This window comes from Hyaena hyaena, unplaced genomic scaffold, assembly GCF_003009895.1.
Source record: "Hyaena hyaena isolate Hyena2069 unplaced genomic scaffold, ASM300989v1 scaffold_368, whole genome shotgun sequence".
NCBI lineage: Eukaryota > Metazoa > Chordata > Mammalia > Carnivora > Hyaenidae > Hyaena > Hyaena hyaena.
The window spans coordinates 1338698-1363165 of NW_024080989.1; positions in this window are offsets into that span (position 1 = coordinate 1338698).

The window sequence follows — 24468 nt, forward strand, 5'->3', positions numbered from 1 at the left end:
TTGGCAAGGTTGGTTCCTTCTGGAGCCTCTGAAGGAGAGTCTGTTCCATGCTTCTCTTCTAGTTTCTGGTGGTTTCCAGCAGTCCTTGTCATTCATTCACCTGTAGCTAATGTCACAGTCTCTGCCTCTATCTTCACATAGCTTTTATCCCTGTATGTCTTACATGGGTTTTGTTTAGGTACACCAGTCATTGGATTTAGGGCCCATGCTAATCTACTGTGATATCATTTTTACTTGGCTAATTTTATTTTTTTAAAAATAGTTTATTGTCAAATTGGTTTCCATATACCACCCAGTGCTCATCCCCACAAGTGTCCTCCTCCATGCCCATCACCACCCTTCCCCACCCACCCACCCCCAACAACCCACAAATTGTTCTTGGCATTCAAGAGTCTCTCATGGTTTGCCTCCCTCCCTCTCCCCCACTATTTTTCCCCTTCTCCTCCCCCATGGTCCTCCATTAAGTTCCTCCTAACCCACCTATACATGCAAACATATGGTATCTGTTCTCTGCCTGACTTATTTCGCTCAGCATAACACCCTCAAGTTCCATCCATGATGCTACACATGGCCAGATTTCATTCTTTCTCATTCCCATGTATTCCATTGTATAGATAAACCACATCTTCTAGATCCATCCATCAGTTGATGGACACTTAGGCTCTTTCCATGTTTTGGCTATTGTTGAGAGTGCTGCTATGAACACTGGGGTACATGTGCCCCTAGGCATCAGCACTCCTGTATCCCTTGGGTAAATTCCTAGCAGTGCTATTGCTGGATCATAGGGAAGTTCTATTGTTAATTTTTGAAGAACCTCCACACTGTTTTCCAGAGGGGCTGCACCAGTTTACATTCTCACCAACAGTGTAGGAGGGTGCCCATTTCTCCATATCCTCACCAGCATCTAGAGTCCTCTGATTTGCTCATTTTAGCCACTCTGACCAGCATGAGGTGGTATCTCAGTGTGGTTTTGATTTGTATTTCCCTGTTGAGGAAGGATGCTGAGCATCGTTTCATGTGTCTGTTGGCCATCTGGATGTCTGTCCTCTTTGGAGAAGTGTCTGTTCATGTCTTCTGCCCATTTCTTCACTGGATTGTTTGTTTTTCAGGTGTGGAGTTTGGTGAGTTCCTTATAGATTTTGGATACTAACCCTTTATCTGATATGTCATTTGCAACTATCTTTTCCCATTCCGTCGATTGCCTATTAGTTTTATGGATTGTTTCCTTTGCCGTGAAGAAGCTTTTAATCTTGATGAGGTCCCAGTAGTTCATTTTTGCTCTTGATTCCCTTGCCTTTGGGGATGTATCAAGTAAGAAACTGCTGCAGTTGAGGTCAAGGAGGTTGTTTCCTTACTTGGCTAATTATATCTGTGAAGACTCTATTTCTATATTAGTTCACATTCTAGGGTTCTAGGAAAACATGAATTTTTGTGGGACACTACTCAATGCAGTAAAAGGTGTGTATCTCACTAGGCCATTTTTTTTGCATACTTATGCATGACATAATTTTTACATAGTATCACATATATAATTTTTACATAATATAATAAGTTATTCACTTAACAATGTCTTAGAAAATCTCCTTGGAAAAGTTGTTGCATTTAATTACATAGACAGAGACACTATATTTTTTTGATCCTCATATTGGTGAATGTTTAGGGCATTTCCATTTCTTCAGTATTTAAAAAATGCAGAGTGGGGGCGCCTGGGTGGCTTAGTCGGTTAAGCGTCCGACTTTCGCTTGGGTCATGATCTCGCGGTTCGTGGGTTCGGGCCCCGCGTCGGGCTCTGTGCTGACTGCCAGCTCAGAGCCTGGAGCCTGTTTCAGTCTGTCACTCCCTCTCTCTATGACCCTCCCCTGCTCACGCTGTCTCTCTCTCTCTCTCCTAGAAATAAATAAAAAAAAAAAAAGAAAATTATAAAAAATGCAGAGTGAATGGCTATCTTTAGACATATTTTTGTGCATGTATAAATACTTTTTGTAGGTACTGAGAAGTGAAATTATTAGGCCAAGGAGATGGATATCTAAATTGCTAAATTGACTCCAATTAAAAAAACAATTACTTTTTTAAGGCTTCTTTAGCTTCAAGTTTTAATTTAAATTCCAGTTAGTTAACATACATGTAGTATTAGTTTCCAGTGTAGAATTTATGATTCATCACTTATATACAGCACCCAGTGCTCATCACAAGTGCCCTCCTTAATACCCATCACACATGTAACCCATTCCTCCATGCATCTCCTTTCTAGTAATCCTCTTTGTTCTCTATCATTAAGAGTCTGTTTTCTGGTTTGCCCCCACAGGCTTCTTTTTTTCCTCTATGTTCATCTGGTTTTTAAAAATATGTTTATTTTTTAGTGTTTATTTTTTATTTTTGAGAGAGAGCATGAGTGGGGGAGGGAGGTATAGAGGATCCTAAGTGGGCTCTGTGCTGACAGCACTGAACCTGTCATGGGGCTCAAACTCATGAACCATGAGATCACGAGCTTAGCCAAAGTCAGATGCTCAACCAACTGAGCCACCCAGGTGCCCTTGTTTTGTTTCTTAAATTCCACATATGGGTGAAATCATATGGTATCTTGTCTTTCTCTGACTTATTTTGCTTAGCATAATTCTCTCTAGCTCCATCCACCTCACTGCAAATGGCAAGATTTCATTCTTTCTGATGGCTGAGTAATATTATAGTGTGTATATATACACACATATATCTATATCTGTAATCTATATATGTCTATCTCTACCTATCTCTATCTATATATACCACATCTTCTTTATCCATTCATTAGTTGATGCACATTTGGGCTCTTTCCATAATTTGGCTATTGTTGATAATGCTGCTATAAACATCAGTGTGCATGTATCCCTTTAAATCAGTATTTTGTTTCCTTTGGGTAAAAACCTAGTGGTGAAATTGCTGTATTGTAGGGTAGTTATATTTTTAACTTTTTGAGGAAACTTCATACTGTTTTCCAGAGTGGCTGCACCAGTTTGCATTCCCTCCAACACTGTAAAAGGTTTCCCCTTTCTCTGCATTCTTGCTAACATCTGTTGTTTCCAGTGTTGTTAATTTTAGCATTTTGGCAAGTGTGAGGTGATATCTCATTGTAGTTTTGATTTGTATTTCCCTGATGATGAGTGATATTGAGCATCTTTTCGTGTGTCTGTTAGCCATCTGTATGTGTTCTTTGGAAAAGTGTCTATTCATGTCTTCTCCCCATCTTTAAATTGGATTATTTGTTTTTTGAGTGTTGAATTTTATATATTATTTATATATTTTGGATACTAACCCTTGCAAATAGCACATCTGATAAGGAGTTAGTAACACCAGTTACTTTTCAAGTTTTAACTTTTGTCATTTTGAAAAGTCTCATTGATTAAATTTGATCTTCATAGATTATTAATACAGTTGAGCATTTTTCCATGTACTTATTGGCCATTCATTTTTTCCTTTTGTGAAATTTTTGTGATGTCATTTGTCCTTGTTGTGGTGTTTGCCTTTTTAAAACATTGATTTGTTGGAATTGATTTTTTTCATGCTTATTTATTTTAAGAGAGAGAGAGCGAGCATACATGTGTACATGTGCACGTGACTGGGAGAGGGGCAGCGAGAGAAGGAAAGAGAGAATTCCAAACAGCCTCTGCCCCTCAGTGCAGATCCCAACATGGGACTCAGTATCACTAACCATAAGATCATGACCTGAGATGAAATCAAGAATGGGATTCTCAACCAACTGAGCTGCACAGACTCCCTGATTTGTCAGAGGTTTTTTTTTTTTTTTTTTTTTTTTTTAACATTTATTCAGTTTTTGAGAGATAAAGAGAGACAGTACAAGCGGGGGAAGGTCAGAGAGAGAGGGAGACACAGAATCTGAAACAGGCTTCAGGCTCTGAGCTATCAGCACAGAGCCCAACATGGGGCTTGAACTCATGAACAGTGAGATCATGACCTGAGCTGAAGTCAGACACTTAACTGACTAAGCCACCCAGGCGCCCCGGTCAGAGTTTTTATATATTTTGCATAATAATTTTATCTATAACATTTGGCAGATATTTCTTCACATTCTGTTGCTTGGACCTTATTAGCATTATTACTGTAAATTGCGGAAATTAAAAGTTTTACCCAGTTATATCTTCTAGTGGGTGGAGTCACTATGGGGAGTTAAAGATTGGTGTGCATGTAAATATAGTCTTTTTGGGCAATTCTATGGCTAGAAAAGATGTTGGAACTGGTTCACATCTTGTAGTTCTGTCCTTTCATACAAGGTCTTGGGTAAACTTGTTCTGTTTCTCTTTCCCTCTTTCCTTTGGCTCTTATAGATTGATAATACTCAATTGGACTCCAGGGTGGAAATAAGAGAGTGGCCTTTTGAACAGAACAGAAGATACAGAGGCACGTCTGAGATTGGGGAAATGAGTTCTCCATGTTGCGTGGGTTGGTTCACTGAAGTTCTATATGTGTTTGAGGCCAAAGTCCCAGCTAATAGTGAAACATTATCTTGCTTTATTCATTTTGCATAAATCTCTTTACACAAAGAATTCTTGAGCTGCTGGCCAAATAACATCAAAATATCATTCTGTTATTTTTATTACACTCCAAATATATTCTATTATGTTTATTACACTCAATGGAAATAACATAAAAGGGAAAAAATTATTCTAAGAGGACCCAGAGTCTGTAAAAGGTTTAAGGACCCCTTTGAACAGAGGATTGGAAGGAAGAAAATGGAGTCTGATTATTGGAACAAGGGGCTTGGAGAAGACAGGAAGAAAAGTGATTAAGAGTAAAGATGGAAGTATCTTGAAAGAGAGGGGAGCAAGGAATTGGAGACAGAGACTGAAGGGAAACAGAAGCTGGAAGAGATTACAGAGAATCTGAGTTAAAAAGGAAAGGTAATTATAGACTTTTAAGTGTACTAGATGGAAGAAGAGGGAAAAGAAGTTAGCTTGCTGCGTTTTTAGAAGAATATGATTTCTAGCTATTTTGATTATTCTCTAAAGTGCTCACATGTTCATCAATATATCCATTTATCCAAAAATCAATTGGAAGTTGACAATGATGCCTGGTGCCCAATCCTGTTGTAAACTTAGTGGTGTTCTTGTTTTGAGGGATTTGGTATCTACAGCTATTTCATCCGCACATAGCCTTGCTGTTAACCGTTCCAGACCTCTTCAGCACTTAAACCCAGTGACTTCATTCCTTTCGTTTTTATCTTAAAAGGATTACTTGAAAGAATGGTGCAGAGAGAATAGTGCAGACCATTTGTGCATTCTGTCATATAAGAATCATAACTAGTAAAATTCTGTGGGAATGTATCTGATCTTCTCTGGATATTTTTTCTCTGGCACCATTTCACTGGCACTGTTTGCTTTGATACCTCTTGGAAAATTGGTGTTTATTACCATCAAGGTAGATTCTGTATTATCTTAGGAAGTCTATATAACTTCAAATCATAGTTACAATTTCTTATGTCCACTGATTTCTTCACTTCAATTTTAGCTCTACCTCCCAATATTTTAGGTATGGGAGTGTTCAGGAACACACAAATTATCCCACTGGAAACATACAAACCCATGAGTTTCCAACTTTTGCTTTGCTTCTGTTTGTGTTTTCTTTCTGATCAGCCCTGCCTCCTAACATTTTGGCATCCTAAACGGTCCTTATACCTGAGAGACCTCTGCCAGGATTTTCCCTACAGCTTCCTACTTGTGAATTTTCAGTGGATACAAAGGTTTTGTGGTAGCTTGCTGGCAAAATATATCTACTTATTCCAGATAATTTATCTAGACACGAATAACTGGGTGATTAAAGCAGATAATCTGTGAAGTACCAATGGGTCAAAGTACAAGGTGAGATACTTTTTTAGTAATTCCTTTTTGTCAGTATGATAACCTCATGCAACTAAATCTAAACAATGGTGGGTACAGAGTTTAGGCCACAGATCCAGATATGTAAAACTGTAGTGTTCTTTGTTTTCTTGTAATTTAATTTGTAGTTTCCATGCTTTTTTTTTTCTTTTTTCTTTCTTTCTTTCTTTTTTTTGAGAGTCAGAGAGAGACAGCATGAGCAGGAAGGGTCAGAGAGGTAGGGAGACACAGAATCCGAAACAGGCTAGCTGTCAGCACAGAGCCCAACATGGGGCTCAAACCCACCGACCACGAGATCATGACCTGAGCCAAAGTCGGACGCTTAACTGACTGAACCACCCAGATGCTCCTCTCCATGCCTTAAAGATGTAATTTTCATACCATAGACCTCATCGACTTGATGTATATAATTCAAGTTTTTTTTAAAAAAAGCATAGTACAGAGTTGTGTGGCCATCACCATAGTCTAATCTTAAAATGTACAAATACCCTCTTTAATTAAGTCATTTCCAGGGACTTGGAGTTTGGGTACTATAGTTATAATACCAGGCATCACTACCTACCAGTCAATAATAGCTCTGAGACCACTGCTTCCTATATACCCACCAGTCTGTCACAGGGCCAATGCCTCATGGCAGAACTGGCTCCAACCTCTTTCTTCTTTCCCTCTTCTCACTTCCCCAGTGTCCACTCCTCCTCTGACCCCCATTCCCATAGTCTTCACTTGTGAAGTCAGTGTGTGTGTGTGTGTGTGTGTGCTCATGTGTGTGCATGCACATGGGGTGGGAAGAGGGATGCCAAGAGGAAACAAAGTCACATGGGAAAGGGTGGACAGGACTCCCCTAGGATTTAGAGGTTCTCATTCCCGAAGCAAATTTCATGGGAGAGTTGAGCCCTGGCCTAGGAGGCTGAAACCTTCCCTTCTCCTCTGGACTCTGTCCACCTTGTGTGTCCTGGACCAGTCCCTGTCTCTTCTGGCCATTTCCTAATTGTCCCATGAAGGGTTGGACATGTAATTGCATATACATGCTCAGCGAGGATGTAGTGTGGGGCTCCTTCCACTCTGCTGGTTGAAGCAGGGCAATGTGGAGGGCTCACAAGGGCCTCCCTAGCAAGGCTGGACTTGGGAACCAACACTTGGGGGGGCAACCAGGCGTGCACACAGGGCATTTACAGGAGCCCTGCCTCCACCTACATGCATGTGCTATGTACCAAGAACGCAGAGTGCTGTGGGGTTCCATGTAGACTCAGCACCTACTGACAGCGACTTTCACCCTCCCCAGGCTCATTGGCTCACCCTCAAGCACTGGGTTGGTTGAGCATGTAGTCCTGGTGTGGTAGGATCCCCTCCCTAAGGGAAGAAAATAACCTCAAGGCAACTTGGCCATATGCATACATGGCAACATCCCTCACAACCTTGTAACATAAGACCAGTTAATTGGACTACATGTTTGTGTGTTACCATATATAGGAGACAAAAAAGTAAAAAATATATTTAAAAAACTATGCCCTGTGGCTTTCAGGGCTCAGTTCTTTGGGTTTGAACCCAACTGAGTGGTGTGGTGGAATAAAGTTGCTTCCTGGAAAGAAGAGCCTTGGTGTCATGAGTCTCTGTGTGAGAATCCTGCTACATTACTTGGGGGCTCATCCAGGACTTGGAGATGGTGCACTTCCACCTCCTTTGCCACCGGGGATATGAACCTCAGGGCACCAGGAGAGGCAGCCTTGCCTGGCACCAGTGGACTGCTTGATCTGCAGGACACTAGCCCTCCCTGCACACTGGGGCAAGGACCCCATGTGCACCAATGGAAGCTGTGAGGCCCAGGAACCAGATCAGGGAGTGCTGCCCATCAGACTGGTAAGAACCCAGGTTTGTTTTGGCAGAAGGAGAGCCTGATCACCTCCCAGAGTTGCCCTATAGTTCCACAAGGGACAAGGAACAAAGCTGCAACTCTAAGGTGCTGAGTGCTGGGCGGCAGGTTGGAGTTGCCATGTGACTCTGTGTGGGAATTTGTCTCACATTCATTTCCTGGGTCAATGACTATGATTAGAGCCAGCTGTCTCTGGTTATTCTACCACAGAATGGGGACTTTAAAGAATATTCCCAAGCAGATGTCAGAAACTCCCTTTGTTTTGGGGGAAATTCCCTGTCTACTCCAGACTGACATGGAGTACCTAATTCCACCAGTGAAAAACAAAACTAAACAAAAGAAACCTGGAGTCTGCTCCTCTGTCTGAGCTGACAAGATTTAAAACTGGGAATTCTCTTTCTCTGCCTTCTGCTGGCACCTCTCCTCTTCTATCTTCCCTTCCCCGCTCCTTTTCTGCACTCCCTGAAGGGCGGCCTGAAAACGGGTTCCTCAATACCTCAGGCTCCATTAGCTCCTCCTCCCATCACAGAGGTCGTGTAGTGAAGACCATACACTTAAGATTTCCCCACTGGTGCCCCAGGTAAAAGAAGACAATGGGGGGGGGGGCGCCTGGGTGGCTTAGTCGGTTAAGCGTCCGACTTTCGCTTGGGTCATGATCTCGCGGTTCGTGGGTTCGGGCCCCGCGTCGGGCTCTGTGCTGACTGCCAGCTCAGAGCCTGGAGCCTGTTTCAGTCTGTGTCTCCCTCTCTCTGACCCTCCCCTGCTCACGCTGTCTCTCTCTCTCTCTCCTAGAAATAAATAAAACATTAAAAAAAAAAAACTTTAAAAAAAAAAAGAAGACAATGGGGAACAAATTGATTAACTTTTAAATAGACACAGATGGGACATATTTGGTATTTAAATGGATTTAAGTTTGTTGGTTTAAAATAGACATGTCTTTAGAGTTGTCAGCATTAAATACATAAAACTTTTTTCTACCTAAAGTTTTCTAAAGGTCAAATAAGCTCTTGTTACCTCGGTTGCAATTTGTCAGCAAAAAAGTGACTTAAAATGATGGTTAATTTTGTCTGTCTCAACGCTTTCATGGGTAATTGTTAGGATAGCTTTTAAACTCTTTGGTAACGTAAAACGTTAAACTTTTGCTTACATGATAAATTGAGATTGAATTCATTGGGTATGTAATGAGATAAGAGATTAAAGCATTAATTACTAGATGTAGGTCTGTGCTTTTGACTTGTTACAAAAAACTAAGGATATTTGGATCCGTGGGAAAACTTGCTTTGTGCTTAATGGATTCATAAGCCTACCATCTAAAAAAAAATTTCTGGTGTAACATAGAATTCACACTGGTTACTACTTAGTTTTCACTGGAGACTAAGGTTTCTAAGAGTTAAAATTCTGCTAAATGTAGTTAAAACTGATAAAAAAAAAATAAGAAAAGCAACCGTTTATAGAAAAAAAGGAGATATGAAAGAAAGATATAAGAAATGGAAATATATTTTTGTTGAAGGTAAAAGAAAGTAATTTTGTTCTAAACGAGACTGGTTATTTGGAGAGAAATGCCTTGGGACAAAATCTAAATGCAAAGAAAAGTTGTAGAAGGTTCATGAAGGAAAATCTTTAAAAAGAAATTTTATGTTGGTCAGGACGGACTAAGATTAAAATAAATGGATTTTAAAAGTACACTGGGTTAAGATTAAAATTCCTCCCCCTTTGATCCAAAGGCTGGGAAAATGATGGCAATCCCCTTGGTGTTGGCCTCCAAATCCTCTACATTTGTGTTGTTTCTGTTTAGCAGAGAAATGGATGCCTATGCCATATGAGGGATGGATGATATATAAAGGGCTTTTACTAAGACACATGGAGCCATTTTACTAAACTTAGCCCATTTTATGCCAAAAATGGATATCTACATGGCCGAAACATATTTATGTGGGCATTGTTTAAAAAGACAGAGGAATAGACCTTGACTTTGGTCCTTTAACCCCCTCTCTGAATGGCTAATGATCAATATGTAAGTTACTGCTGGGCCAAAATAAAATTAGTGCATCCTACGACAACCAGGAAAGTCTTCCTTGGTCAGAGTCCATACCCCCAAGGTCCTACAGGTGGGAAACGGAGGGGTAAGCAAAAAACAGGAAAGACCAGGTCAGCTTTTTAAGGTAGGGTCAAGCCTGGGTATGAATGACTACTCGCAGCACCTCACGAGACTGAAAGCACCTCACCTTCCAGTTGCATTGCCAGCCAAAACACGGGGCCAGGAGATGTGGTTTCTCCTGGCCAGCTATAGGAAATTGAGGTAAGGGAAAACCTTCTTCCTTTTTCCTATAGATAGATAATTCCCCAACCAAAGCCATTACTCTTTTGGAATGTATTATGATTCATTTTCTTCTGCACAAAGGCTTGGCCCCAAAACAAATTGGAAGAGGGAACCTGGCCACCAGAGGGAAGTATCGATGACAATACTATGCTACAGTTGGATTTGTTTTGCAAATGTAAAAGGAAATGGGGAGAATTCCCCTATGTTCATGGTTTTTTGGGCCTTAAGAAAAAATATAAAAAGATATATATAACCAATGTAAGGTGGATCCTAATTTAATGGCAACCCTTTCTAATGTCCAGCAATTAGGAGGGGAAACAAATTAAGAGCCCCTTACCTGTATCCAAAACAGACCTAGAAAAGGAGGAAGGGAAGTCTTCCACCTCAAATCCCTCTTCCTCAGGTCTTCAATCTATATATAAAAAGATACAATTCTGCTCTCTGCTACCCACCTTATCCAGGCCCTCCCTGTAATGAAACAGATATATTTCCCTTATAAGCTAGAGTGCCAGAAGAAAAAACCATTACATTACAGGGTTTAAGACAGATAAAAGGAGATTTAGGTAAATTTTCTGGTTAGGTAAATATATAAAGGCTTTTCAGAACATTACATGTGTTTTTGAGTTGACCTGGAAAGATACAATGCTTTTGTTAAATCAGACTCTTAATGAGACTGATATTTTGAAAAAAATTTAAGAAAATCTAAGATTTAGCCCTTAAATTCTGCTAAATTAACCACTATTTTACAAACACAAAATGAGAGCCCAATGGCCTTCCTGGAGAGGTTGAGGGAGACTCTCATTAAATATATGTCTATTTCCCCTGACACCCCTAAAGCTGAGATTATTTTATTTTTTTTAATGTTTTTTATTTATTTCTAGGAGAGAGAGAGAGACAGCGCAAGCAGGGGAGGGTCAGAGAGAGAGGGAGTGACAGACTGAAACAGGCTCCAGGCTCTGAGCTGGCAGTCAGCACAGAGCCCGACGCGGGGCTCGAACCCACGAACCGCGAGATCATGACCCAAGCGAAAGTCGGATGCTTAACCGACTAAGCCACCCAGGCGCCCCAGGCTGAGATTATTTTAAAGGACGAATTAGTCACTCAATCAGCCCTAGATATTCGGAGAAAATGCAAAAATTGGCTGTTGGCCTTGAATTGACCCTGGAAGAGTTCTTATGAGCTGCCAATTGGGTGTATTACAACCAAGATCAAGAGGAGAATTAAAAAAAAAAAAAAAAACAGAAAAGGAGGGTTAAAAAAATCTGAGGCCTTAGTCGATGGCCTTATGTACTATGTCAGACTGGATTTCCCAAGGTTCTGGCACCAAGAACACTAAAATGAGAATGTCCTCAGAGGGGACAACCAAAATGAACACTCCATAAGCCATGCCCCGTATGTGGAGATAATCATTGGAGATCTGAATGCCCTTGGGGATCCCTATCTGTGAGGGCTCAGATAAGCAATGTCCCTGGAAGGAACTAACTGGAGCCTGGGGCTCTTCATGGTGGCTTCCCTAAACCAATTATCTATCAGAAACCCAGAGCCTCAGGTAACTCTAAACATAGAAGGAAAACTGATTGATTTCCTTCTTAACACGAGAGCTACCTTTTCTGTCCTTTCCACTCCAGGCCAACTATCTGAACACAGCATGATGATTAGAGGCATCTCCAGAAAACTTCTAACTAAATTTTCCTCTCGGCCCCTGGGATGTATATGGGGGACACCTAGTTTTTTCTCATTCTTTCCTGAAAATGCTAAAGAGCCTTAGTCCTTTGCTAGAAAGGGACATTATGCTAGAGACTATGGTGCTATTAACTCCAGGACAGATAAAAAATTATGTGAGTTTTAAAAATTACTAGATATTGTAGGTTGTAGATAACAGGGTTCAGGAAAAACAGTTTGTCTGCTATTAAAGGAGACTCAATCCCACCTACTCTCCAAACAAACAAACTGGGGTGTGACTCCTAAACACTTTGCAGCCCTTGGAATGGTTACAGACAGGGCAATTACTATTATCAAGCTAACAGAGCTAAAGGATCATTAAAATGCAGCATCAGGCCTTTCATTTAGGGAGGAACAAAACTTACCAAATGGCCCAAAGGATGTTTATTGAAAAAAAATTCGTCAAGGACAGTTCTTCAGGTAGTATCAGCCTATAAATTATGTCTTAAAAACAATCCTTTTAACCACAAATTTGCTCTCCCAGGCAATCAAGGAACTAGAGGCTATCCAGGAAACACTAATAATTAGGTTTCACTCATATGCCAAGGTCAAAGGAATTCCAGCATCTGTTGGTATGGATTGATACTTTTACTGATTGAGTAAAGGCCTTATCCTTTAGACAAAAAAGGCACAAAAAGTAATAAAAGTGCTGCTTTATACAATAATACCCAGGTTTGGCTTATCTAAAATTTTGCAAATTAATAATGGTAAATGGCTGCCTTGATTCTTTCTCTAATAGAAGTCTTGGCTCTTGGAAAAGTTTTACACCTCAAAACAAAGAAAACTGTCTGCTTATACTCAGCAAAACTCTAAATAACACCTCACAAGCATTAGATGCTTAAAAAAATTTTTTTTAGGTCAAACTCTTAAAAATAGAGCCACTATTATTTACTTACTGCTCCTGTTCCTCCATCACCTGAGTTATGAGAGATTCCTTAATATATGTTGTTTACAAAGTCCGGGTCTCTCCTAAATTGTTTGACAGGTTTGGAAACTTAGAAATTATCTTAGCTGGCATCTTGTTGGTCAGTATAATCTTTACTTTGTGTTTTTCTCTTTGTGTCTGCTAATGTTTATGCCTCCTTATGGCTGCCAACCTTCCTATAAAATCATACCGTGGGCCACTCGATTGACCCTAGGGTGGACTCTAACTGTTGTACCCCTACACTGTCCCTTATCAGCTTGAAAAAGCCAGAATGGTCATCATCCCTGTTCCCTAACAGCAGTTACAGACCATATTCCAGAAAAGAAATAAATAGGAAGAGGGTTAACATTAGGCACGGAGAGATAATGAACCTTCAGGGAGGCAAACTGCAGCTGCAAGTGGGAGTCTATAGAAACAGATGAAGTTCGGGGTGCCTGGGTGGCTGAGTCGGTTAAGCGTCCGACTTTCGCTTAGGTCATGATCTAGCGGTTCGTGGGTTCGAGCCCCGCGTCGGGCTCTGTGCTGACTGCCAGCTCAGAGCCTGGAGCCTGTTTCAGAGTCTGTGACTCCCTCTCTCTCTCTGACCCTCCGCTGCTCATGCTGTCTCTCTCTCTGTCTTTCTCCTAGAAATAAATAAAACATTAAAAAAAAAGAAGAAGAAGAAGAAACAGATGAAGTTCTCCCCTTATAAAATCCTTTATGCACATCCTTCCCCCATTACCAAGGGCATAAGGGGAGGGGGGACTCTAAATAAGCTAGACAATCTAACCCTAAGACAACAATGCAGGCCCTTTACCCTAACCACCTTACACCACTGGGTCAGGGAGCAATTACCTGTGAATCTGACTACAGACACTCACCCTTTAAGCCAGGAGATGCACTATGGATAAAGGAGTAAAATGTCCAATCCCTAAAGCCCCTATGGAGAAGCCCATTCACCGTCATTTTGTCCACCCCTACTGCAGTAAAGGTAGCCAAGTGGGTCCCTGGATTCACTACAGCAGAGTGAAGCCGGCATCTCAAAACTGGGAATGCATTCCTGGTCCATCAACGCTGTACAAGCTGACCATACGGAAAAAGCAATCTGCAACTCCAGAGGCTCCAGGAGACTGCGGTGCTGCTTTAGTCACTCTGGAAGCTGACTAATCTATGCACCACAGAAGCTTGAGGAATCAACAGTCTCGTGAAACAGACTGACCTTATTTTCTAGATCTGTTTCCCTACTATAATACACTGTCATGCCTTGTTTTTCACTGGTATTGTGATTCTTGTTCTACTTTTCACCATAGGATTGGCCGAGGTTGCCCAGTGGGCTGGAAATCTGATAAAGAGGTTTCTGTTAACACTCAGCTTTCTTTTGTGGATAGGATACTTTGTTGGTACCAACATGGGAAAACAATGGCCAGAAAGAGACTAAAAAATTAGATCCCCACAAACCTTATAGTAAAACAAAATACCCCAATCTTACTACCAAGGTTTGGGTTCTCAAAAGCTCAATTATTGGAAAAAAAAAAAAACTGTCTTGCCTAAATGGGAAAAAAGTTTATCATCATCATCTCTGTTAAAAATTTAACATGCTGGATCTATACGATGGAATACTACATGGCAATGAGAAGGAATGAAATCTGGCCATGTGTAGCAACATGGATGAACCTTGAGCGTGTTATGCTGAGTAAAATAAGTCAGGCAGAGAAGGACAAATACCATATGTCTGCACGTATAGGAGGATTAGGAGGAACTTAACGGAGGACCATGGGGGAGAAGAAGGGGGGAAACAGTGGGAGAGAGGGAGAGAGGCAAACCATGAGAGACTCTTGAATGCTGAGAACAAACTGAGGACTGATGGATGTGGGGGGAGGGGGGAGATGGGCATGGGGGAGGGCACTTGTGGGGATGAGCACTGGGTGTTATATGGAAACCAACTTGACAATAAACAATTTGTAAAAAAAATAAATAAAAATAAAAACCATTTTCCTAAAGCAGCAAAAAAAAAAAAAAAAAAATTAGCATGCCGGGCTGCCTGGGTGGCTCAGTCGGTTGAACATCCGACCTCAGCTCAGGTCATGATCTCATGGATGTGGGTTTTGAGCCCCACGGCTCTCTGCTAACAGCTAGCTCAGAGCCTGGAGCCTGTTTCAGATTCTGTATCTCCCTCTCTCTCTGACCCTCCCCTGCTCATGCTGTCTCTCTCTCTCAGAAACAAATAAAACACTAAAAAAATCAGAAACAAAAAACAAAAAAACTTAACATACCTAGGCCAACTGCCCGGAAAACCCAATGGTGGGGGACCCCAGATCACCTTGAGTCAGATCCCATACGTGTCTAACTTCTCTCATATCCTAGAGGCCTGAGAAAATGTCAATGCAGTCATCAAATGGTGGGCCCCAGGTGGACTATACTAGTTATATGGAAGAACAGCCTATATAGTACTTCCCTCACTCTGGTCAAGGTCATATAAACTAAAAACCATTCATCCATTTTTCTTCCTGCTCCCACTTGTCAGAGGAAAACATTTAGGAGTCTACGTGTATGAGAACAGGGAGACTTAAAAAAAGCAGCGTGCCTTACAAATTGGCAATTAAAAAGATGATAAATGGCCTCCTGAGCATATAATCCAATATTATGGCACTACCACCTCGGCAGAGGACAGGTCCTGGGGCTACCACACTCCCATTTACATGCTAAACTACATAATCAGACTACAAACAGTTATAAAAATTATAACCAATAAAACTGCCAGAGCTCTTCTTAGCCAAACAACAAACCAAAATGTGCAATGCTATCTATCAAAATCGCTGGGGTTAAATTACCTACTTGCTTCTAAAAAAGCAAGTATTGTTTTATAGTTTTCAGAGTACAAGTCTTTCACCTCTTTGGTTAGATTTATTCCTGGGTATCTTAGGGTTTTGGTACAATTGTAAATGAAATCGATTCATTCATTTTTCTTTCTTCTGCTTCATTATTGGCATATAGAAATGCAACAGATTTTTGTGTGTTGACTTTGTATCCTGTGACATTACTGAGTTCATGTATTTGTTCTAGCAATTTTTGGATAGAGCCGTTAGGTGTTCTATATAGAATATCATGTCATCTAAAAATAGTGGAAGTTTGACTTCTTTCTTGCCAATTTGGATGCCTTTTATTTCTTTGTATTGTCTGATTACTGTGGCTAGGACTTCAAGGAGTATGTTGAATAACACATATCCTGTTCCTGAACATACTGGGAAAGCTCCTGGTTTCCCCCATTGAGGATGTTATTAGCTGTGGGTTTTTCAAATACGGCCTTTATTATGTTGAGGTATGTTCCTTCTATCCCTACTTTGTTGAGGATTTTTATCATGAATGGATGAGATACTTTGTCAAATGCTTTTTCTACATCTACTGAGGGGATCATATGGTTCTTATTCTCTCTTTTATTAATGTTGTGTATCAGGTTGATTTGTGAATCACAATTTGTGAACCATCCTTGAAACTCAGAAATAAATCCCACTTGATCATGGTGAATGATTATTTTATTTTAATGTATTGTTGGATTCAGTTTGCTAGTATTTTGTTGAGAATTTTTGCATCCATGTTCATCAGGGATATTGACCTGTACTTCTCTTTTTTAGTGGAGTCTTTGTCTGGTTTTGGAATCAGGGTAATGGTGACCTTCTGGAATGACTTTGGAAGTTTTCCTTCCATTTCTATTTTGTGAAATAGTTTGAGAAGAATAGGTATTAACTCTACTTTAAATATATATAATACATATACATATAGATGTATATTTATTAAAGTTTATTTATTTATTTTGAAAATAATAAAAGAGAGAAAAGAGAGAGCACGAACAATGGAGGGACAGAGAGGGAGAGAGAGAGAATCCAAAGCAGGCTTCCTCATGCAGTAAGCACAGAGCCTGATGCAGGATATCAACTCTACTTTATTTTTTTTTAATATTTTTTATTTATTTCTAGGGGAGAGAGAGAGAGAGAGACAGCGTGAGCAGGGGAGGGTGAGAGAGAGAGGGAGATACAGACTCTGAAACACGCTCCAGGCTCTGAGCTGGCAGTCAGCACAGAGCCCAATGCGGGGGTTGAACCCACGAACCGCGAGATCACGACCTAAGCGAAAGTCGGACGCTTAACTGACTAAGCCAACCAGGCGCCCCTATCAACTCTACTTTAAATGTTTGGTAAAATTCCCCTGGGAGTGATCTGGTCCTGAGCTCTTGTTTGTTGGGAGATTTTTGATTACTGATTTAATTTCTTTGCTGGTTATAAGTCTTTTCAATATTTCTATTCTTTCCTTTCTCAGTTTTGGCAATTTATATGTGTCTAGGAATGTGTCCATTTCTTCCAGATTGTCTGATTTTTCATAATATTGTCTTATAATTGTCTCTATTTCTGTGGTGTTGAAAGTTGTTTCTCCTCTTTCACTTGTGATTTTATTTATTTGGGTCTTTTCTATTTGAAGTTTTTCTTGCTTCCTGAGGTAGACCTGTATTGCTATTTACGTTCCTTTTACAAGTGTTTTTGCTGCATCCCAAAGCTTCTGGACCATTGCGTTTTCATTTTCACTTGTTTTTGTATACTTTTAAATTTATTATTTTATGTCTTGGTTGACCCGTTCACTGTTTAGTAGCATTTTATTGAACTTCCATGCATTTATTGTCTTTTCGGATTTTTCGCTTATTATTGATATATTGATTATTGATATATAGTTTTACAGCATTGTGGTCATGGTATGACTTCAATCTTTTTTTTTTTTTTTTGAGGCTTGTTGTGTGGCCAAATATTAATCCATTCTGGAGAATGTCCCATGTTCACTTGAGAAGAATGTGTTTTCTGATGCTTTAGGATGGAATATTCTGAATATATCTGTTAAGGACACCTGGTCCAGTGTGTCATTCAAAGCCATTATTTCCTTGTTCATTTTCTGTTTAGATATCTGTCCTTTGATGTAAGTGGGGTATTAAAGTTTCCTACTATTATTGTATTATTATTGATTGCATCCTGTGTTGGTTACTAATTGTTTTATTTATTTGAGTGCTTCAATTTTGGGTGTGTAAATATTTACAATTGTTAGATCTTCTTGGTGGATTGTCTCCATTACTATGATATAAGACCCTTCGTTTGATATAAGTATTACTGCTTATATCACTTCGTTTGATATAAGTATTACTGCTCCATCTTTCTTTTGAATTCATTTGCATGATAAATGTTTCTCTATCCCAACACTTTCAATCTACAGGTGTCCTTAGGTCTAAAATGAGTCTCTTGTAGGCAGCATATAGATGGGTGTTATTTTTTTTTAATACATTCTGACACCAGAGCGTTAGGAGCGTTAGGTCCATTATATTCACAGTAATTATTGGCAGATATGTATTTATTGCCATTTTATTACTTAGGGTTTTTTTTCCCATTATTTCTGGAGATTTTCTCTTTTCTTTCTGGTCTTTGTCACTTTTGGTCTCTTCTTTCCACTCAGAAAGTCCTGTTTAATATTTCTTGCAGGGATGGTTTAGTGATCACAAACTCCTTTAGTTTTTGTTTGTCTGGAAAACTCTTTAACTCTCCTTCTATTCTGAATGATAATTTTGCTGTATAGAGTATTTTTGGCTGCAGATTTTTCCCTTTCAGCACTTTAAATATATCATGCCCTCCCTCTGGTTTGCCAACTTTATGTTGAAAAATCTCCTGCTAGCCTTATGGATTGTTTCTTATAAGTTAATAATTTCTTTTGTCTTCCTGCTTTTAAGATATTTTCTTTATCACCAGATTTTGCAAATTTAATTCTATTGTCTTGGTATTAGCCTACTTTTGTTTATTTTGATGAGAGTTCCCTGTGCCTCCTGAATCTGGATATCTGTTTCCTTCTCCAGATTTGGGAAGTTTTCAGCTATTATATCTTCAAATAAATTTTCTATCCCCTCTTTCTCTCTTTTCTTCTGGGAGTACATAATATGAATATATTATGTTTGATGGAATCACAAATTTCTAAGTCTATTCTCATTTTGCATAATCCTTTCTATCTTTTGTTCAACTTCATTTCTTTCCATTACTTTGTCATCTATGTCATTAATTTGTTCCTCTGCTTCTTCCAGCCTGCTGTTTGTTCACTACATCAGGAATGTTTCTAATTTCATTTATTGCACTCTTCATCTCTGATTGATTCTTTTTTAATTCTTTTATCTCTGTAGTAAGGATTTCACAGATGTCTGTCATTCTTTTCTCAAGCCTAGTGAATATCCTTCTGATCATTGCTTTAAATGCTGCCTCAGGCATGTTACTTATATCTGTTTCACTTAAATTTCTGGATGTGGCCTTATCTTGTTCTTTCATTTGGGATAAATTCCTCTGTCTTCCAATTGTGTCTAAGTCTCTGCCTGCTTCTCTGTAATAGAAAAGCCAGTTGTGTCTCCTCTTCCTGAAAGTAATGGCCTAGTGCAGAGAGGTTAGGTAGTGACCAAGGCCTGGTTCTATACAGAGTTTCCTGTGTGTGCTGCATGCCATCTGTTGATGTGTTTTGACTGCTCTGTCCCTTCAGGACAGTCATCTGAAGAGGCTTTCTTTGCCTGCTATGGGCATAGTTAGGGTCACTGGCCTGAATGTGGTGAGTTTTAGCTAGGTGTGCTCTGGTCTGCCTGTGAATGAGACCTTGTCACTACTTCCACTGAATATGCATGGTATGATCTCCATCTTTTTGTAATTGTTGAGGTCTGATTTGTATCCCAGTATATGATCTATTCTGGAGAATGTTCTGTGTGCAGTAGAAAAGAATGTAAATTCTGCTTCTTTATGTTAAAATGTGCTGAATATATGTTAAGTCCATCCAGTCCAGTGCGTCATTCAAAGGCATTGTTTCCTTATTGATTTTATGCTTAGATGATCTGCCCATTGCTGTAAGTGCTGTGTTAGAGTCCCCTAATATTATTATATTGTTTTCAATGAGTTTCTTTATGTTTGTTTTTAATTGATTTATATATTTGGGGGCTTTCAAGTTGGATGCATAAATATTTACGATTGTTAGATCTTTTTGGTGGATAAACCCCTTAATTATGATATAATGTCCTCCTTCATCTCTTGTTACAGTCTTTGGTTTAAAATCTAGTTTGTCTGATATAAGTTTGGCTACTCTGGCTTTCTTTTATTTTAATTTTAATTTTTTTTGAGAGAGCATGAGCCGGGGAGGGCCAGAGAGAGAGGAGGACAGAGAATCTGAAGAAGGCTCTTCACTGACAACAGTGAACCCGGTGTGGGGCTCAAACTCATAAACTGCAAGATCATGACCTGAGCCAAAGTCGGGTGCTCAACTGACTGAGCTACCCAGGTGCCCATATTCTGGCTTTCTTTTGATGTCCATTAGAATGATGGATGGTTCTCCATTCCCTCACTGTCAATCTTTAGGTGTCTTTAGGTCGAAAAGGAGTCTCTTGTAGGCAGCATATAAATGGGTTTTGCTTTTTATATCCATTCTGATGCTCCATGTCTTTTAATTGGAGCATTAAGTCCATTTACATTCAGAGTGATTATTGAAAGACGTGATTTTAGTGCTTGTAGAGTTAGTGTTTCTGGTGATGTTCTCTGGTCCTTTCTAGTCTTTGTTAGTTTTGGCCAAACTTGGTGTGGCGTGTTCTAAAATCCCACACTTCAGAGGCTCCTACAGCATGGACTCACTGATCGTCTGAAGGAAGATCTCTCTACATTGTGGCTGGTGCTGGCTTGATGCAAAAGACAGTCATGCAAACACACGGTGAATCAGAGTTTATGTTAAATTGCAACACACAGATGGCACCAGGGATTGCTGCCCTCAGTCAGCGTCTCTGCACATACACTGGTGAGCAAGACAGCTCGATGGTATCCACAGAATCCTTTGTCCACGGAGAAGCACTCCAAACTGTGCACTCCAAATACACTCTAAACTGTGGCTGGTGTTGGCTTGTACCAGAAGACAGCCATGCAACCATGCAGCAGTTTGGAGTTTATGTTAAATTGCAACACATGGTCGGTGCCAGGGTTGGCAGACCTCTGTTGGCATCTTGTTCCTATACTGATGAGTGTGATAGCTGGATGGCACCTGTAGAGTCCTTTGCCCACAGACAAGCTATATCACTTCTACCTAATGCATCTCAAACAGGGGACCCACTTCTCCCCGTGTGACCTCGGGGATCCTCAGGCTGCTTGCTTCTGGGGTTTACCTCTGCCCTCCCACTGGAGCACTGCTCAACTCCCCAGGAATGAAACTGGCAATATTGCAGACCTCTGAAACTTTGGAACGTATGTTCCACTGTTTATAGAAACCTTGTGGTAGATAGAAATGATATAGAAACCTAAGGAAGAAAAGAAAGAAAGAAAGAAAGAAAGAAAGAAAGAAAGAAAGAAAGAAAGAAAGAAAGAAAGAAAGAAAAGAAAGAAAGAGGAGAGGGGGCAAGATGGTGGAGAAGTAGGGAATTCCGTGCATTGCACTCGCCCCCGTATCTCACACGGAGAAGGCCTGAAGCCATAGGAGCCCTTACAGAATCCAGGAGTTTGGGAGGAAAAGGAGATAGAGTCTGCTGAGAAAATTTTCTAATGTGAGTGCGAACTGGGGAAGATAAAATCGGGCTGGGACCAGAGACACAGAGGGACGGGGGCGATCCCCCTCTGTGGGGAGTTTAGAGAGGAAAGAGAGTGGCTGAAACTGCTCAAGACACTGTCCCTGTCGCTAGGGAACAGAAAAACCTCTGCTAGGGACACAGAGGGACCCAGTTTCCTGTTGTCCAGCTGACCGTAGGCTGGACGTACTAGTCCTAGGTGACCCCAGGTGAAACTGCTCCTCACTCGCCAGCCCAACCTGGAGGAGACGGGAGCAGCAGCTTCTAGCTCGATCCCCAGGGAGAAGGCGAGAGGCTTGAAACTGCTCTGAGGGGGTCCACCTGAGAGTTTATATTTTGGGCAGTTTCAATGGGGCATGCAGACTGAGATCTGGAAACGAGGCCTGACTTGGGATATAGAGCACGACCCACCTTGGCTATGCCTCTGGCACAGGGAAATTACACACCCAAAAGAGTGAGTTGCAACGTTTGGTTCAACAAGGGACTGGGGCCCCGCCAACTTTTCTCCCCACAACCGCCAAGGCAGGACACCCGCAGGACGCACTGGACCAAACCACGCCCATCCCTGCTAGAGAGCTGCCCTTTTATTTTATTTTATTTATTTATTTTTTTACCGGAGCCGGGGCAAGACCAACATGGATGCACTGCCCTGATTAACTCTGGTCACTGGCTTGCTTAAAGAGCCATATTTAATCCATTCTCTAGATGTAAATTCTACATCTACCTACCTTTTCATCTTTCTCTCTGCAGTAATCAGAATATATAGTTTCTCTGGATAGCATCATCGTCATTTCTTTCACCTCTTCTCCAACCATATTCTACTCTTTCGCTCTTTGAAAAAAGCCTCTTATTCCTTCTGCCTGCTCATTTCATTTCCACTTTCGCTTCATCTCCGCCCTGTCATTTCTCTCTTTCTGTATGCTCTTCCACCAGCACTGCATACACCTGGCTATTATTTGAGGCTGGGAAATCTGGTTACATGCTTTAGACTGTTCTTTGACTATTGGGTTACTTCTTTTTTCCTTTTCTTCTTTTTTTTCTCTTTTATATATTTTTATTTCTTATTATTCGCCTTCCCTCCTTCCTCTTTTCTCTTTTCTTTTTTGTTTTCCCTTTTGGTTTGCGTGTTTGTTAGATTTGTCTGTGCATTTGTGTGCTTTTGTTCCCTGTGTGTTTGTCTGTCTGTTTTCTTTTCCAGGGTTACCTCAAGAAACAAGCCAAAGTACACATGGTGGAGAGTCCAAAATACCACTACGAGTAGGAAAATAAAATAACCAAGGTCTCACCAAGAGAGACCAAGAGATACCATTCAAAGAACACTTTCTGAACGGACAGGCCCTGGACAGTCAAAGAGCCTTCTTTGGTACAGCAGTACTCACAGGGGCAGAGTGCATAACAAGCTTTTAAAACTAGCAAGAGATAAAAAGCTAACCAAAATGACAAAACGAAAAAGCTCTCCTCCAAAGAAATTCCAGGAAGATTTGACAGCTAAAGAACTGCTTAAAACAGATATAAGCAAAATAACTGAACAAGAACTTAGAACAATAATCTTAAATTAATCACTGGGCTTGAAGAAAGCATGGAAGACATCAGAGAAACTATTGCTACAAAGACTATGGAGTTTAAAAATAGTTGTGATGAATTAAAAAATGCTATAAATGACATGCATAATAAAATAGAGGTGTCCAATGCATGGATTGAAGAGGCAGAAAAGAGAATAAGTGATTTAGAAGACACAATTATAGAAAAAAAGGAAGCAGAGAAAAAGAGAGATAACTGATACAGGATCACGAAAGAGGAATTCGAGAGCTCAGTGATACAATCAAATGGGATAATATCCGTATCATAGGAATTTCAGAAGAGGAAGATAGAGGGAAAGGCACTGAAGGAGTCCTTGAACAAATTATAACAGAGAACTTCCCCAATCTGGGGAAGGAAACAGATGTTGAAATCCAAAAGGCACGGAGAACTCCCTTCAGATGTAACTTGAATCGATCTTCTGCACGACATATCATAGTGAAACTGGCAAAATATAAGGACAAAGAGAGAATTCTGGAAGCACCTAGGGATAAAAGGGCCCTAACATACAAAGGGAAACCTATCAGAGTGGTAACAGACCTATCTACTGAAACTTAGCAGGCCAGAAAGGAATGGCAGGAAATCTTCAATATGATGGACAGAAAAAAATATGCAGCCAAGAATCTTCTATCCAGCAAGCCTGTCATTAAGAATAGAAGGAGAGATAAAAGTCTTTCCAAATAATTCAGAATAGAATGAGAGATAAAAGTCTTTCCAAATAAACAAAAATTGAAAGAATTCATCACCACTAAACCAGCCCTACAAGAAATCCTGAAAGAGACCCTCTGAGGGAAGTGTTACAAGGAACACAAGATACCAGAGGCACCACCACAAGCATAAATCCCACAAAGGACATGATGACTCTAAACTCATATTTTTCATTAGTAACACTGAATGTAAATGGACTAAATGCCCCAATCAAAAGACATAGGGTAGCAGAATGGATAAAAAAACAAAATCCATCTATTTTCTCTCTATAAGAAACTCATTTTAGACCTGAGGACACCTTCAGATGGAAAGTAAGGGGATGGAGAAATATCTATCATGCTACTGGAAGTCAAAAAAAAAAAAAAAAAAAGCTAGAGTAGCTATACTTATATCAGACAAACTGGACTTTAAAGTAAAGACAGTAACAAGGGATGAAGAAGGGCATTATATAGTAATTACAGGGTCTATGCATCAGGAAGAACTAGCAATTATAAATGTCTACACACCAATATGGGAGCACCTAAATATATAAAACAATCAAACAGAAACACTCTTTTTTTTTTTTTTTTTTTTACAAATAGTTTATTGTCAAATTAGTTTCTACATAACTCTCAGTGCTCATCCCCAAAGTGCCCTCCTCCATGCCCATCCCCCCCTCCCCCCACATCCATCAGTCCTCAGTTTGTGTCAGCATTCAAGAGTCTCTCATGGTTTGCCTCTCTCCCTTTCCCCCACCATTTCCGCCCTTCTTCTCCCCCTTGTTCCTCCGTCAAGTTCCTCCTAATCCTCCTATACGTGCAAACATATGATATTTGTCCTTCTCTGCCTGACTTATTTCACTCAGCATAACACCCTCAAGGTCCATCCATGTTGCTACACATGGCCAGATTTCATTGTTTCTCATTG